This window comes from Cherax quadricarinatus, unplaced genomic scaffold, assembly GCF_038502225.1.
Source record: "Cherax quadricarinatus isolate ZL_2023a unplaced genomic scaffold, ASM3850222v1 Contig66, whole genome shotgun sequence".
NCBI classification, from domain to species: Eukaryota; Metazoa; Arthropoda; class Malacostraca; order Decapoda; family Parastacidae; genus Cherax; species Cherax quadricarinatus.
The window spans coordinates 353,740-367,176 of NW_027195092.1; the positions used below are offsets into that span (position 1 = coordinate 353,740).

Sequence of the window (13,437 nt, forward strand, 5' to 3'; positions counted from 1 at the left end):
TAACTAGTGTTTAACTAGTGTTTTAACAAGTGTTTTAACTAGTGTTTTAACTAGTGTTCAACTAGTGTTTTAACTAGTGTTCAACTAGTGTTCAACTAGTTGTTTAACTAGTGTTTTAACTAGTGTTCAACTAGTGTTTTGACTAGTGTTTTAACTAGTGTTTTAACTAGTGTTTTAACTAGTGTTTTAACTAGTGTTTTAACTAGTGTTCAACTAGTTTTTTAACTAGTGTTTTAACTAGTGTTTCAACTAGTGTTTTAACTAGTGTTCAACTAGTGTTTTAACTAGTGTTTTAACTAGTGTTCAACTAGTGTTCAACTAGTGTTTTAACTAGTGTTTTAACTAGTGTTCAACTAGTGTTTTAACTAGTGTTTTAACTAGTGTTTTAACTAGTGTTCAACTAGTGTTTTAACTAGTGTTGTAACTAGTGTTTTAACTAGTGTTCAACTAGTGTTTTAGCTAGTGTTTTAACTAGTGTTTTAACTAGTGTTCAGCTAGTGTTCAACTAGTGTTCAACTAGTGTTTTAACTAGTGTTTTAACTAGTGTTTTAACTAGTGTTTTAACTAGTGTTCAACTAGTGATTAACTAGTGTTTAACTAGTGTTTTAACTAGTGTTTTAACTAGTGTTTTAACTAGTGTTTAACTATTGTTTTAACTAGTGTTTTAACTAGTGCTTAACTAGTGTTTTAACTAGTGTTTTAACTAGTGTTTTAACTAGTTCTTAACTAGTGTTTTAACTAGTGTTTTAACTAGTGTTTTAACTAGTGTTCAACTAGTGTTTTAGCTAGTATCTTAATTAAGATTTAAGGTTTAACAGTTGAAATATAAAACACAATAGTTTTATCAAGGTTTTATTTCTTCCTGACAAGATAAACCTGTGGCGAGTGCTGGACGTACAAGTCACGGGGTGGAGTATGCACCTCCCTCTCTGTCCTCCAGCTTCCAGAGGTTAGTAGACCTTGTGATTTGAGGGGAATTTCGACGTTCTGGTGATGGTGACACTTGCTGGGCAGAGTAGACTAGAGCTGAATAGAGTCTGCAGCTCTAGGGAGGTTTGTAGTTGGTAGAACCGGTTGAGGGGGAAGGTTGAGTGTTGTGTAGTTGGTAGAACCGGTTGAGGGGAAGATGACAGTGATGTGTAGTTGATAGAACCGGTTGAGGGGAAGATGACAGTGCTATGTAGTTGATAGAACCGGTTGAGGGGAAGATGACAGTGATGTGTAGTTGATAGAACCGGTTGAGGGGAAGATGACAGTGTTATGTAGTTGATAGAACCGGTTGAGGGGAAGATGACAGTGCTATGTAGTTGATAGAACCGGTTGAGGGGAAGATGACAGTGCTATGTAGTTGATAGAACCGGTTGAGGGGAAGATGACAGTGATGTGTAGTTGATAGAACCGGTTGAGGGGAAGATGACAGTGTTATGTAGTTGATAGAACCGGTTGAGGGGAAGATGACAGTGCTATGTAGTTGATAGAACCGGTTGAGGGGAAGATGACAGTGATGTGTAGTTGATAGAACCAGTTGAGGGGAAGATGACAGTGATGTGTAGTTGGTAGAACCGGTTGAGGGGAAGATGACAGTGATGTGTAGTTGGTAGAACCGGTTGAGGGGAAGATGACAGTGATGTGTAGTTGGTAGAACCGGTTGAGGGGAAGATGACAGTGATGTGTAGTTGATAGAACCAGTTGAGGGGAAGATGACAGTGATGTGTAGTTGATAGAACCAGTTGAGGGGAAGATGACAGTGATGTGTAGTTGATAGAACCAGTTGAGGGGAAGATGACAGACCTTCACAGCTGACAGAACCGGTCTGAGGGGGCAAGATGACAGACCTTCACAGCTGACAGAACCGGTCTGAGGGGCAAGATGACAGACCTTCACAGCTGACAGAACCGGTCTGAGGGGGCAAGATGACAGACCTTCACAGCTGACAGAACCGGTCTGAGGGGGCAAGATGACAGACCTTCACAGCTGACAGAACCGGTCTGAGGGGGCAAGATGACAGACCTTCACAGCTGACAGAACCGGTCTGAGGGGGCAAGATGACAGACCTTCACAGCTGACCGAACCGGTCTGAGGGGCACCAAACCGGCTGACGGACAGCAATGAGCTCACCAGACAGGTGTAGTATGCACCACCCTCTCTGTCCTCCATCCCGGACTTAACCCAGAAAATAGCGTCTCCGGAACTCGCGGCTCTCTCGCGACTCGCTCGATCCATCTTCGAAACTCTCGCTGGAGAAGTAGCGACGTTTCGAACGTACAATACTTCGTGGGATGTTCCAACCCATTGATGGTTTAATGAGCCTTCGAGGTTTAGCGCTTTTCTTCAGCTTGTACAATGTACTAGCCGAGGCCAGAGTCACCAGCAACACCAGCAGCAACACCTGCGGATCAATGTACAGTGTTAGTTTGGCAACAATATGTGTAAAAAATACCTGTGCGTGGAGTAAACGTGTTTAGCAAACATTGCATAATGAATAACACCTGTGGGTGGAACGAACACCAGTGAACAACACCTGTGGGTGGAACGAACACTAGTGAACAACACCTGTGGGTGGAACGAACACCAGTGAACAACACCTGTGGAGGGAACAAACACCAGTGAACAACACCTGTGGAGGGAACAAGCACCAGTGAACAACACCTGTGGAGGGAACAAACACCAGTGAACAACACCTGTGGAGGGAACAAACACCAGTGAACAACACCTGTGGGTGGAACGAACACCAGTGAACAACACCTGTGGGTGGAACGAACACCAGTGAACAACACCTGTGGGTGGAACGAACACCAGTGAACAACACCTGTGGGTGGAACGAACACCAGTGAACAACACCTGTGGGTGGAACGAACACCAGTGAACAACACCTGTGGGTGGAACGAACACCAGTGAACAACACCTGTGGGTGGAACGAACACCAGTGAACAACACCTGTGGGTGGAACGAACACCAGTGAACAACACCTGTGGGTGGAACGAACACCAGTGAACAACACCTGTGGGTGGAACGAACACCAGTGAACAACACCTGTGGGTGGAACGAACACCAGTGAACAACACCTGTGGGTGGAACGAACACCAGTGAACAACACCTGTGGGTGGAACGAACACCAGTGAACAACACCTGTGGGTGGAACGAACACCAGTGAACAACACCTGTGGGTGGAACGAACACCAGTGAACAACACCTGTGGGTGGAACGAACACCAGTGAACAACACCTGTGGGTGGAACGAACACCAGTGAACAACACCTGTGGGTGGAACGAACACCAGTGAACAACACCTGTGGGTGGAACGATCACCAGTGAATAACACCTGTGGGTGGAACGAACACCAGTGAACAACACCTGTGGGTGGAACGAACACCAGTGAACAACACCTGTGGGTGGAACGAACACCAGTGAACAACACCTGTGGGTGGAACGAACACCAGTGAACAACACCTGTGGGTGGAACGAACACCAGTGAACAACACCTGTGGGTGGAACGAACACCAGTGAACAACACCTGTGGGTGGAACGAACACCAGTGAACAACACCTGTGGGTGGAACGAACACCAGTGAACAACACCTGTGGGTGGAACGAACACCAGTGAACAACACCTGTGGGTGGAACGAACACCAGTGAACAAAACCTGTGGGTGGAACGAACACCAGTGAACAACACCTGTGGAGGGAACAAGCACCAATGAACAACACCTGTGGAGGGAACAAACACCAGTGAACAACACCTGTGGGAGGAACAAACACAAGTGAACAACACCTGTGGAAGGAACAAACACCAGTGAACAACACCTGTGGAGAGAACAAACACCAGCGAACAACACCTGCGGGAGGTACAAACACCAGTGAACAACACCTGTGGAGGGAACAAACACCAGTGAACAACACCTGTGGAGGGAACAAACACCAGTGAACAACACCTGTGGATGGAACAAACACCAGTGAACAACACCTGTGGGTGGAACAAACACTAGTGAACAACACCTGTGGAGGGAACAAACACCAGTGAACAACACCTGTGGGAGGAACAAACAGCAGTGAACAACACCTGTGGAGGGAACAAACACCAGTGAACAACACCTGTGGAGGGAACAAACACCAGTGAACAACACCTGTGGAGGGAACAAACACCAGTGAACAACACCTGTGGGTGGAACAAACACCAGTGAACAACACCTGTGGAGGGAACAAACACCAGCGAACAACACCTGTGGAGGGAACAAACACCAGTGAACAACACCTGTGGATGGAACAAACGCCAGTGAACAACACCTGTGGAGGGAACAAACACCAGTGAACAACACCTGTGGAGGGAACAAACACCAGTGAACAACACCTGTGGGTGGAACAAACACCAGTGAACAACACCTGTGGAGGGAACAAACACCAGTGAACAACACCTGTGGAGGGAACAAACACCAGTGAACAACACCTGTGGATGGAACAAACACCACTGAACAACACCTGTGGGTGGAACAAACACTAGTGAACAACACCTGTGGAGGGAACAAACACAAGTGAACAACACCTGTGGGAGGAACAAACAGCAGTGAACAACACCTGTGGAGGGAACAAACACCAGTGAGCAACACCTGTGGAGGGAACAAACACCAGTGAACAACACCTGTGGAGGGAACAAACACCAGTGAACAACACCTGTGGGTGGAACGAACACCAGTGAACAACACCTGTGGGTGGAACGAACACCAGTGAACAAAACCTGTGGGTGGAACGAACACCAGTGAACAACACCTGTGGAGGGAACAAGCACCAATGAACAACACCTGTGGAGGGAACAAACACCAGTGAACAACACCTGTGGGAGGAACAAACACAAGTGAACAACACCTGTGGAAGGAACAAACACCAGTGAACAACACCTGTGGAGAGAACAAACACCAGCGAACAACACCTGCGGGAGGTACAAACACCAGTGAACAACACCTGTGGAGGGAACAAACACCAGTGAACAACACCTGTGGAGGGAACAAACACCAGTGAACAACACCTGTGGATGGAACAAACACCAGTGAACAACACCTGTGGGTGGAACAAACACTAGTGAACAACACCTGTGGAGGGAACAAACACCAGTGAACAACACCTGTGGGAGGAACAAACAGCAGTGAACAACACCTGTGGAGGGAACAAACACCAGTGAACAACACCTGTGGAGGGAACAAACACCAGTGAACAACACCTGTGGAGGGAACAAACACCAGTGAACAACACCTGTGGGTGGAACAAACACCAGTGAACAACACTTGTGGAGGGAACAAACACCAGCGAACAACACCTGTGGAGGGAACAAACACCAGTGAACAACACCTGTGGATGGAACAAACACCAGTGAACAACACCTGTGGAGGGAACAAACACCAGTGAACAACACCTGTGGAGGGAACAAACACCAGTGAACAACACCTGTGGGTGGAACAAACACTAGTGAACAACACCTGTGGAGGGAACAAACACCAGTGAACAACACCTTTGGAGGGAACAAACACCAGTGAACAACACCTGTGGATGGAACAAACACCAGTGAACAACACCTGTGGGTGGAACAAACACTAGTGAACAACACCTGTGGAGGGAACAAACACCAGTGAGCAACACCTGTGGGAGGAACAAACAGCAGTGAACAACACCTGTGGAGGGAACAAACACCAGTGAACAACACCTGTGGAGGGAACAAACACCAGTGAACAACACCTGTGGAGGGAACAAACACCAGTGAACAACACCTGTGGGTGGAACAAACACCAGTGAACAACACCTGTGGAGGGAACAAACACCAGCGAACAACACCTGTGGAGGGAACAAACACCAGTGAACAACACCTGTGGATGGAACAAACACCAGTGAAAAACACCTGTGGAGGGAACAAACACCAGTGAACAACACCTGTGGAGGGAACAAACACCAGTGAACAACACCTGTGGGTGGAACAAACACCAGTGAACAACACCTGTGGAGGGAACAAACACCAGTGAACAACACCTGTGGAGGGAACAAACACCAGTGAACAACACCTGTGGATGGAACAAACACCAGTGAACAACACCTGTGGGTGGAACAAACACTAGTGAACAACACCTGTGGAGGGAACAAACACAAGTGAACAACACCTGTGGGAGGAACAAACAGCAGTGAACAACACCTGTGGAGGGAACAAACACCAGTGAACAACACCTGTGGAGGGAACAAACACCAGTGAACAACACCTGTGGAGGGAACAAACACCAGTGAACAACACCTGTGGGTGGAACAAACACCAGTGAACAACACCTGTGGAGGGAACAAACACCAGCGAACAACACCTGTGGAGGGAACAAACACCAGTGAACAACACCTGTGGGTGGAACAAACACCAGTGAACAACACCTGTGGAGAGAACAAACACCAGTGAACAACACCTGTGGGAGGAACAAACACCAGTGAACAACACCTGTGGAGGGAACAAACACCAGTGAACAACACCTGTGGAGGGAACAAACACCAGTGAACAACACCTGTGGGTGGAACAAACACCAGTGAACAACACCTGTGGATGGAACAAACACTAGTGAACAACTGTGGAGGGAACAAACACCAGTGAACAACACCTGTGGAGGGAACAAACACCAGTGAACAACACCTGTGGATGGAACAAACACCAGTGAACAACACCTGTGGAGGGAACAAACACTAGTGAACAACTGTGGAGGGAACAAACACCAGTGAACAACACCTGTGGAGGGAACAAACACCAACGAACAACACCTGTGGATGGAACAAACACCAGTGAACAACACCTGTGGAGGGAACAAACACCAGTGAACAACACCTGTGGAGGGAACAAACACCAGTGAACAACACCTGTGGAGGGAACAAACACCAATGAACAACACCTGTAGATGGAACAAACACCAGTGAACAACACCTGTGGAGGGAACAAACAGCAGTGAACAACACCTGTGGAGGGAACAAACACCAGTGAACAACACCTGTGGATGGAACAAACACCAGTGAACAACACCTGTGGAGGGAACAAACACCAATGAACAACACCTGTGGATGGAACAAACACCAGTGAACAACACCTGTGGAGGGAACAAACACCAATGAACAACACCTGTGGATGGAACAAACACCAGTGAACAACACCTGTGGAGGGAACAAACACCAGTGAACAACACCTGTGGAGGGAACAAACACCAGTGAACAACACCTGTGGGTGCAACAAACACCAGTGAACAACACCTGTGGATGGAACAAACACCAGTGAACAACACCTGTGGATGGAACAAACACCAGTGAACAACACCTGTGGATGGAACAAACACCAGTGAACAACACCTGTGGAGGGAACAAGCACCAGTGAACAACACCTGTGGAGGGAACAAACACCAGTGAACAACACCTGTGGGTGGAACAAACACCAGTGAACAACACCTGTGGGTGCAACAAACACCAGTGAACAACACCTGTGGAGGGAACAAACACCAGTGAAGAACACCTGTGGGTGGAACAAACACCAGTGAACAACACCTGTGGGTGGAACAAACACCAGTGAACAACACCTGTGGGTGCAACAAACACCAGTGAACAACACCTGTGGGAGGAACAATGAACACCTGCAGGTACAACATTATTTAACAACCAACACCTGTGCAGACAACAGGTGTTTATAAACATACGTCACAAACTAGTCACTTCTGGTCAATAAAAAAAAAATTAGTTAAATATTAGCCGGTATTCTCCCGGCCCGGGCCTTGTCCAAGTGGTGGCCCGGCCTTGGCTCCCTCTTTAGGGAGTGTCTGAGACCTAAGTCTCCCATGGGAGGAGGCACAAGTACCTCCTCATCTTTGGGACCAACTGTCCCCAGGCCTAGCCACAAGCTAGGCCTCAGGACCAACTGTCCCCAGGCCTAGCCACAAGCTAGGCCTCAGGACCAACTGTCCCCAGGCCTAGCCACAAGCTAGGCCTCTCTGGTCTGCCATCCCCGCCCCAAGGGGGCTAATGGGAATGACAGTCTTATGAGCTAAAGGCTCCGGCTCAGGCACCTACCCTACCCTAGAAGGGTTAGGCATAGTGTCGATCTCAGGCACCTACCCTACCCTAGAAGGGTTAGGCATGGTGTCGATCTCAGGCACCTACCCTACCCTAGAAGGGTTAGGCATGGTGTCGATCTCAGGCACCTACCCTACCCTAGAAGGGTTAGGCATGGTGTCGATCTCAGGCACCTACCCTACCCTAGAAGGGTTAGGCATGGTGTCGATCTCAGGCACCTACCCTACCCTAGAAGGGTTAGGCAAGGTGTCGATCTCAGGCACCTACCCTACCCTAGAAGGGTTAGGCAAGGTGTCGATCTCAGGCACCTACCCTACCCTAGAAGGGTTAGGCATGGTGTCGATCTCAGGCACCTACCCTACCCTAGAAGGGTTAGGCATAGTGTTGATCTCAGGCACCTACCCTACCCTAGAAGGGTTAGGCATGGTGACGATCTCAGGCACCTACCCTACCCTAGAAGGGTTAGGCATGGTGACGATCTCAGGCACCTACCCTACCCTAGAAGGGTTAGGCATGGTGACGATCTCAGGCACCTACCCTACCCTAGAAGGGTTAGGCATGGTGACGATCTCAGGCACCTACCCTACCCTAGAAGGGTTAGGCATGGTGTCGATCTCAGGCACCTACCCTACCCTAGAAGGGTTAGGCAAGGTGTCGATCTCAGGCACCTACCCTACCCTAGAAGGGTTAGGCATGGTGTCGATCTCAGGCACCTACCCTACCCTAGAAGGGTTAGGCAAGGTGTCGATCTCAGGCACCTACCCTACCCTAGAAGGGTTAGGCAAGGTGTCGATCTCAGGCACCTACCCTACCCTAGAAGGGTTAGGCAAGGTGTCAATCTCAGGCACCTACCCTACCCTAGAAGGGTTAGGCAAGGTGTCGATCTCAGGCACCTACCCTACCCTAGAAGGGTTAGGCATGGTGTCGATCTCAGGCACCTACCCTACCCTAGAAGGGTTAGGCATGGTGTCGATCTCAGGCACCTACCCTACCCTAGAAGGGTTAGGCATAGTGTCGATCTCAGGCACCTACCCTACCCTAGAAGAGTTAGGCATAGTGTCGATCCTAAAAAAAAAAAAATTACGTTTTTAACGTAAACTTAAATATAAATTATTTTAAAAAAATCTCCACAATTTTTATGGAATTATTCAATAAATATATAAACTTTCTCAAAATTTTTAGAATTTTTATAAAGAATTATAGAATTTTTAATTATTCTTAAAGAATAAATTTATATTTGTTGAGTATTTAATTGTTTATTTTAGATTTATATAGAAGTTTATATTTTCTGGTTTTTGATGGTAAACTTAAGAAAAAACTGAAGGGGTGAAGACGCAGGGTTCTTGATCCAGGGAACTGGAGCCAAACTTCTTAAAGTTTCCTGTATTTGGTGATTAATGGGCTTCTCATCAACCAAGTAATGGGAATCACATCTAGGTCACTCAATGGCATTTCACTACACCAGACCAAATAATGGGTATTCACTACACCAGACCGCCAATATATTCACCACTGGCAGATCAGCTAATGTATTCACTACACCAGACCAAATAATGTACCATCAACACCAGACCAAATATCGCATCAACACCAGACCAAATAATGTGTATTCACTACACCAGACCAAATAATGGGTATTCACTACACCAGACCAAATAATGGGTATTCACTACACCAGACCAAATAATGGGTATTCACTACACCAGACCAAATAATGGGTATTCACTACACCAGACCAAATAATGGGTATTCACTACACCAGACCAAATAATGGATATTCACTACACTAGACCAAATAATGGGCATTCACTACAATTCACCAAATAATGGGTACTCATCAGTACCAGACCAAATAATGGGTATTCACTACACCAGACCAAATAATGGATATTCACTACACTAGACCAAATAATGGATATTCACTACACTAGACCAAATAATGGATATTCACTACACCAGACCAAATAATGGATATTCACTACACCAGACCAAATAATGGGTATTCACTACACTAGACCAAATAATGGATATTCACTACACCAGACCAAATAATGGGTATTCACTACACTAGACCAAATAATGGGTGTCGACTAGGGCGAGTAATGGGTACTAATGGGGTATTCACCAGTATTCTCATGGTGGTGGTAGTGGTGGTAAGTAGTTGTGGTGGTGACTGGTGACTGGAGACTGACTAAACGAGGTGGCAAACCGTTGCTGACCCACAGATGAGCGTACGACCTTGTATGTGCCTTGTGCATGTCGTGCCTGCCCAGGCAAAGCTGTCTGCCCCAGGCATGTCGTGTGCCCGCTCCAGCATGTCGTGTGCCTGGTTCTAGACAGCTGTGTGTCCGTTCCAGCATGTCGTGGTGTCTGCCCCAGCATGTTTGCAGGTCTGCCTTGCAGATGTCGTGTGGTCTGCCCCAGTATGTCAGTGGTCGTCCCAAAGCATGTCAAAACTGGCTCAGGGCTGCCGTGTCCGTTCCCAGTATGTCGTGTGCCCGCCTTGTGCGCGTCGTGTGTCCGCTCTGTGCATGTCAGGTCTGCCCCAGTATGTCGTGTGCCTGCCTGTGCATGTCAGGTGCCCTGCCCCAGTGCATCGTGTGGCCTGCCTTGTAGCATGTCGTGCGCTCCGCTTTCCGCATGTCGTCTGCTCCCAGCATGTCGTGTGCCTGCCTTGTGGCGGGCGCCGTGTCTGTCCCAGGGCGTCGTGTGCCTGCCCTAGCATGTCGTGCCTGCCTGCATAAGTCGTGTGTCTTGGCCCCAGCATGTCAGCCTGCCTGCATAATGTGTCCAGCCTGCATGTCGTGTGTCTGCCCCAGTGGCTGTCGTGTGCCTGCCTTGTGTATGTCGTGTACCTGTCTCAGTGGCTGCCGGGTGTGCCCTGTCTTCTGCATGTCGTGTCTGTCCCAGATGTCGCGCCTGCCCCAGATGTCAGTGTGCCTGCCTCAGGCTGTCGTGTGCCCACCTTATGAAGGTTTTGTGCCTGCCCCAGCATGCTGTCTTGAGGCCTGCCTGCAGAAGGTCAGCTCACCGAGTGACAGCCAAGGCCAGTTCTGTGCATACAAGCTGTTGTCTGCCCCAGTATGTCGTGTGCGCTTTCCGCTCGGTGCATGTCGCGTCTGCCCCAGCATGTCGTGTGTCTGCCTTGTGCATGTCGTGTGTCTGCCCGAAAGGTCGTGCCCGTTTTGTGTATGCCGTGCCCGCCTTGTGCATGTCGTGTGCCCGCTCGCAGTATGTCGTGCCCGTTCCGATGCGGTGGCCCGCCCTGTGCATGTCGTGCGCCCGCCCCAAGTGGCGTCGTGTGTCTGCCTTGCACGCCGTGCCCGCTCGGTGCATCGTGCGCCTGTCTTGTGCATGTCGTGCGTCTGCCCTGCGCGTCGTGTGCGCCCGCCTTGTGCATGTCGTGTGCCTGTCTCAGGCATAAGTCAAAATTCCGTCTCGTGCATCGTGTCTGTCTTGCATGTCGTGCCTGCCTGCAGTGTTGTCAGCGCCGTCCGGTATGTCGCACCGTTCCGGTGTATGCCGTGCCTGCCCCAGTATGTCGTGCCTGTCTTGTGCATGTCGTGTACCGTTTTGTGCATTGTCGCGCCCATGCCCTGTGCATGTCGTGGCATGCCCGTTCTTTGTGCATGTCGTGTGCCCGCCCAGGCGTCGTGCGCCTGTCTGTATGTCGTGCGCCCGCCTCGCAGTGGCTGTCGTGGCGCCCGGTCTGTGCACGTCGTGCGCCTGCCCCAGCATGTCGTGTGTCTGCTCAGGCATGTCAAGCCTGGCTCAGCATGTCGTGTGCCTGTCTTGTGCATGTCGTGTGCCTGTCTTGTGCATGTCGTAGCCCGCTTCCAGGCATGTCGTGGTGCCCTGCCCCAGCATGTCGTGCCCAAGCCCCATGTCAGCCCGTCTTTAGTATGTCGTGCCTGGTCCCAGTGTCAGCCTGTTCGGTATGTCGTGCCCGTCTCCGCATGTCGTGTGCCTGTCTTGTGCATGTCGTGTGTCTGCCCCAGGCATGTCGTGTGCCTGTCTTGCATGTCGCGGTCTGCTCCCAGAAGGTCGTGCCTGTTCTGTGCATGTCAAAAAGCCTGTCTTGCGCATGCCGTGCCTGTCTTGCATGTCGTGCCCATTCAGCATGTCGCGCGCCCGTTCCCAGGTATGTCGTGTGCCTGCCCCAGCATGTCGCGCTCCAGTCTTGAGTGCTGTCGTGTCCGCCCCAGTATGTCGTGTGCCTGTCTCTGTGCATGTCGTGCGCCTGTCTTGTGCATGTCGCGCCTGTCGGTGCATGTCGTGCCCGTCTTGTGCATGTCGTGCGCCTGTCTTGTGCATGTCGTGCGCCCGTCTTGCGCGTCGGTGCCTGCCCGCATGTCGTGCGGCCTGTCCTAGATAACGTGTGCCTGCCCCAGAAGGTCGTGTGCCCGCTCTGGGTATGTCGTGCCTGTCTTGTATGTCAGCGCCCATCCGAGTATGCCGTGTGCCTGTCTTGGTGCATGTCAAAGCCTGTCTTATGTCGCGCCCGTCGCAGTGGTGTCGTGTGCCTGGCCCCAGCATGTGTGGGCCTGTCTGCATGTCACCTGTCAGACAAACAGCCTGTCTGTGCATGTCAGGCCTGTCTGTGTATACGTGCCTGCCCAGGCGTCAGTGCCCAGTTCAGGCACACGGTGGTCTGCCTCTAGATGTCAAAACACCCCAGCATGTGTCGTGCCTGCCCCAGATGTCGTGCACCTGCCCAGTATCAGCTCTGTCTGTATGTCGTGTGCCTTGTCTTGTATGCCTGTTTGGTGCATGTCAGCCTGTTCTAGCATGCCAGTGCCTCGCCCCAGGCACGTGCCTGCCCCAGATGTCGTGCCTGTCTGTGTGAGCAGCCAGGCCTGCCCTGTGGCGCCGGGGGGCCTGCCCATGGCCGGGTGGCCTGCCTGGTGACACAGCTCAGCAAAATGCCCCAGGATGCCGTGGGCCTGCCCCTGTGTGGCGCAGCCGGCCTGCCTTAGGCGTGGTCAGTGCTCTGCCCCAGCACGGTTCACCCAGGCATGTCGTGTGCCTGTCTTGTGTATGTCGTGTGCCTGCCCTGTGGTTTGGTGCCTGTCTTGTGATGTCGTGTGGTCTGTCTCTGTGCATGTCAAAGCCTGTCTGGTGCAGCTGCCGTGTGCCTATTCGCAACGTCGTGTGCTGGTCGGTGCATGTCAGGGCGCTCAACCAGCGCCGTTCAGTCGCCCGCATGCCGTGCCCGCCCAGGCATGTCGTGCCCGTCTCTAGATAACGTCGCCCCAGTGCATACGTCGGGTGGCCTGCCCCAGCATGTCGTAGCTCGCCTCTGTATGTCGTGCCCGTCTCCTAGACACGTCGCAGGCCTGCCCCAGGCGCCGGGCCTGCTCGTGCCGTCGTGCGCCT

At 50.6% G+C, this 13,437-nt stretch overlaps 1 long non-coding RNA gene across 1 annotated transcript; it reads right to left on the reverse strand.

The window, feature by feature from the left end:
• Window positions 1-839: 839 nt before the first annotated feature.
• LOC138851184 (uncharacterized) lies at window positions 840-10,268 on the reverse strand. The gene is made up of 2 exons (XR_011391046.1): window positions 10,187-10,268; window positions 840-2,389 (listed from the first exon to the last, which is right to left on the reverse strand). It is a non-coding gene; the product is annotated as an uncharacterized lncRNA (long non-coding RNA).
• Window positions 10,269-13,437: the final 3,169 nt, after the last annotated feature.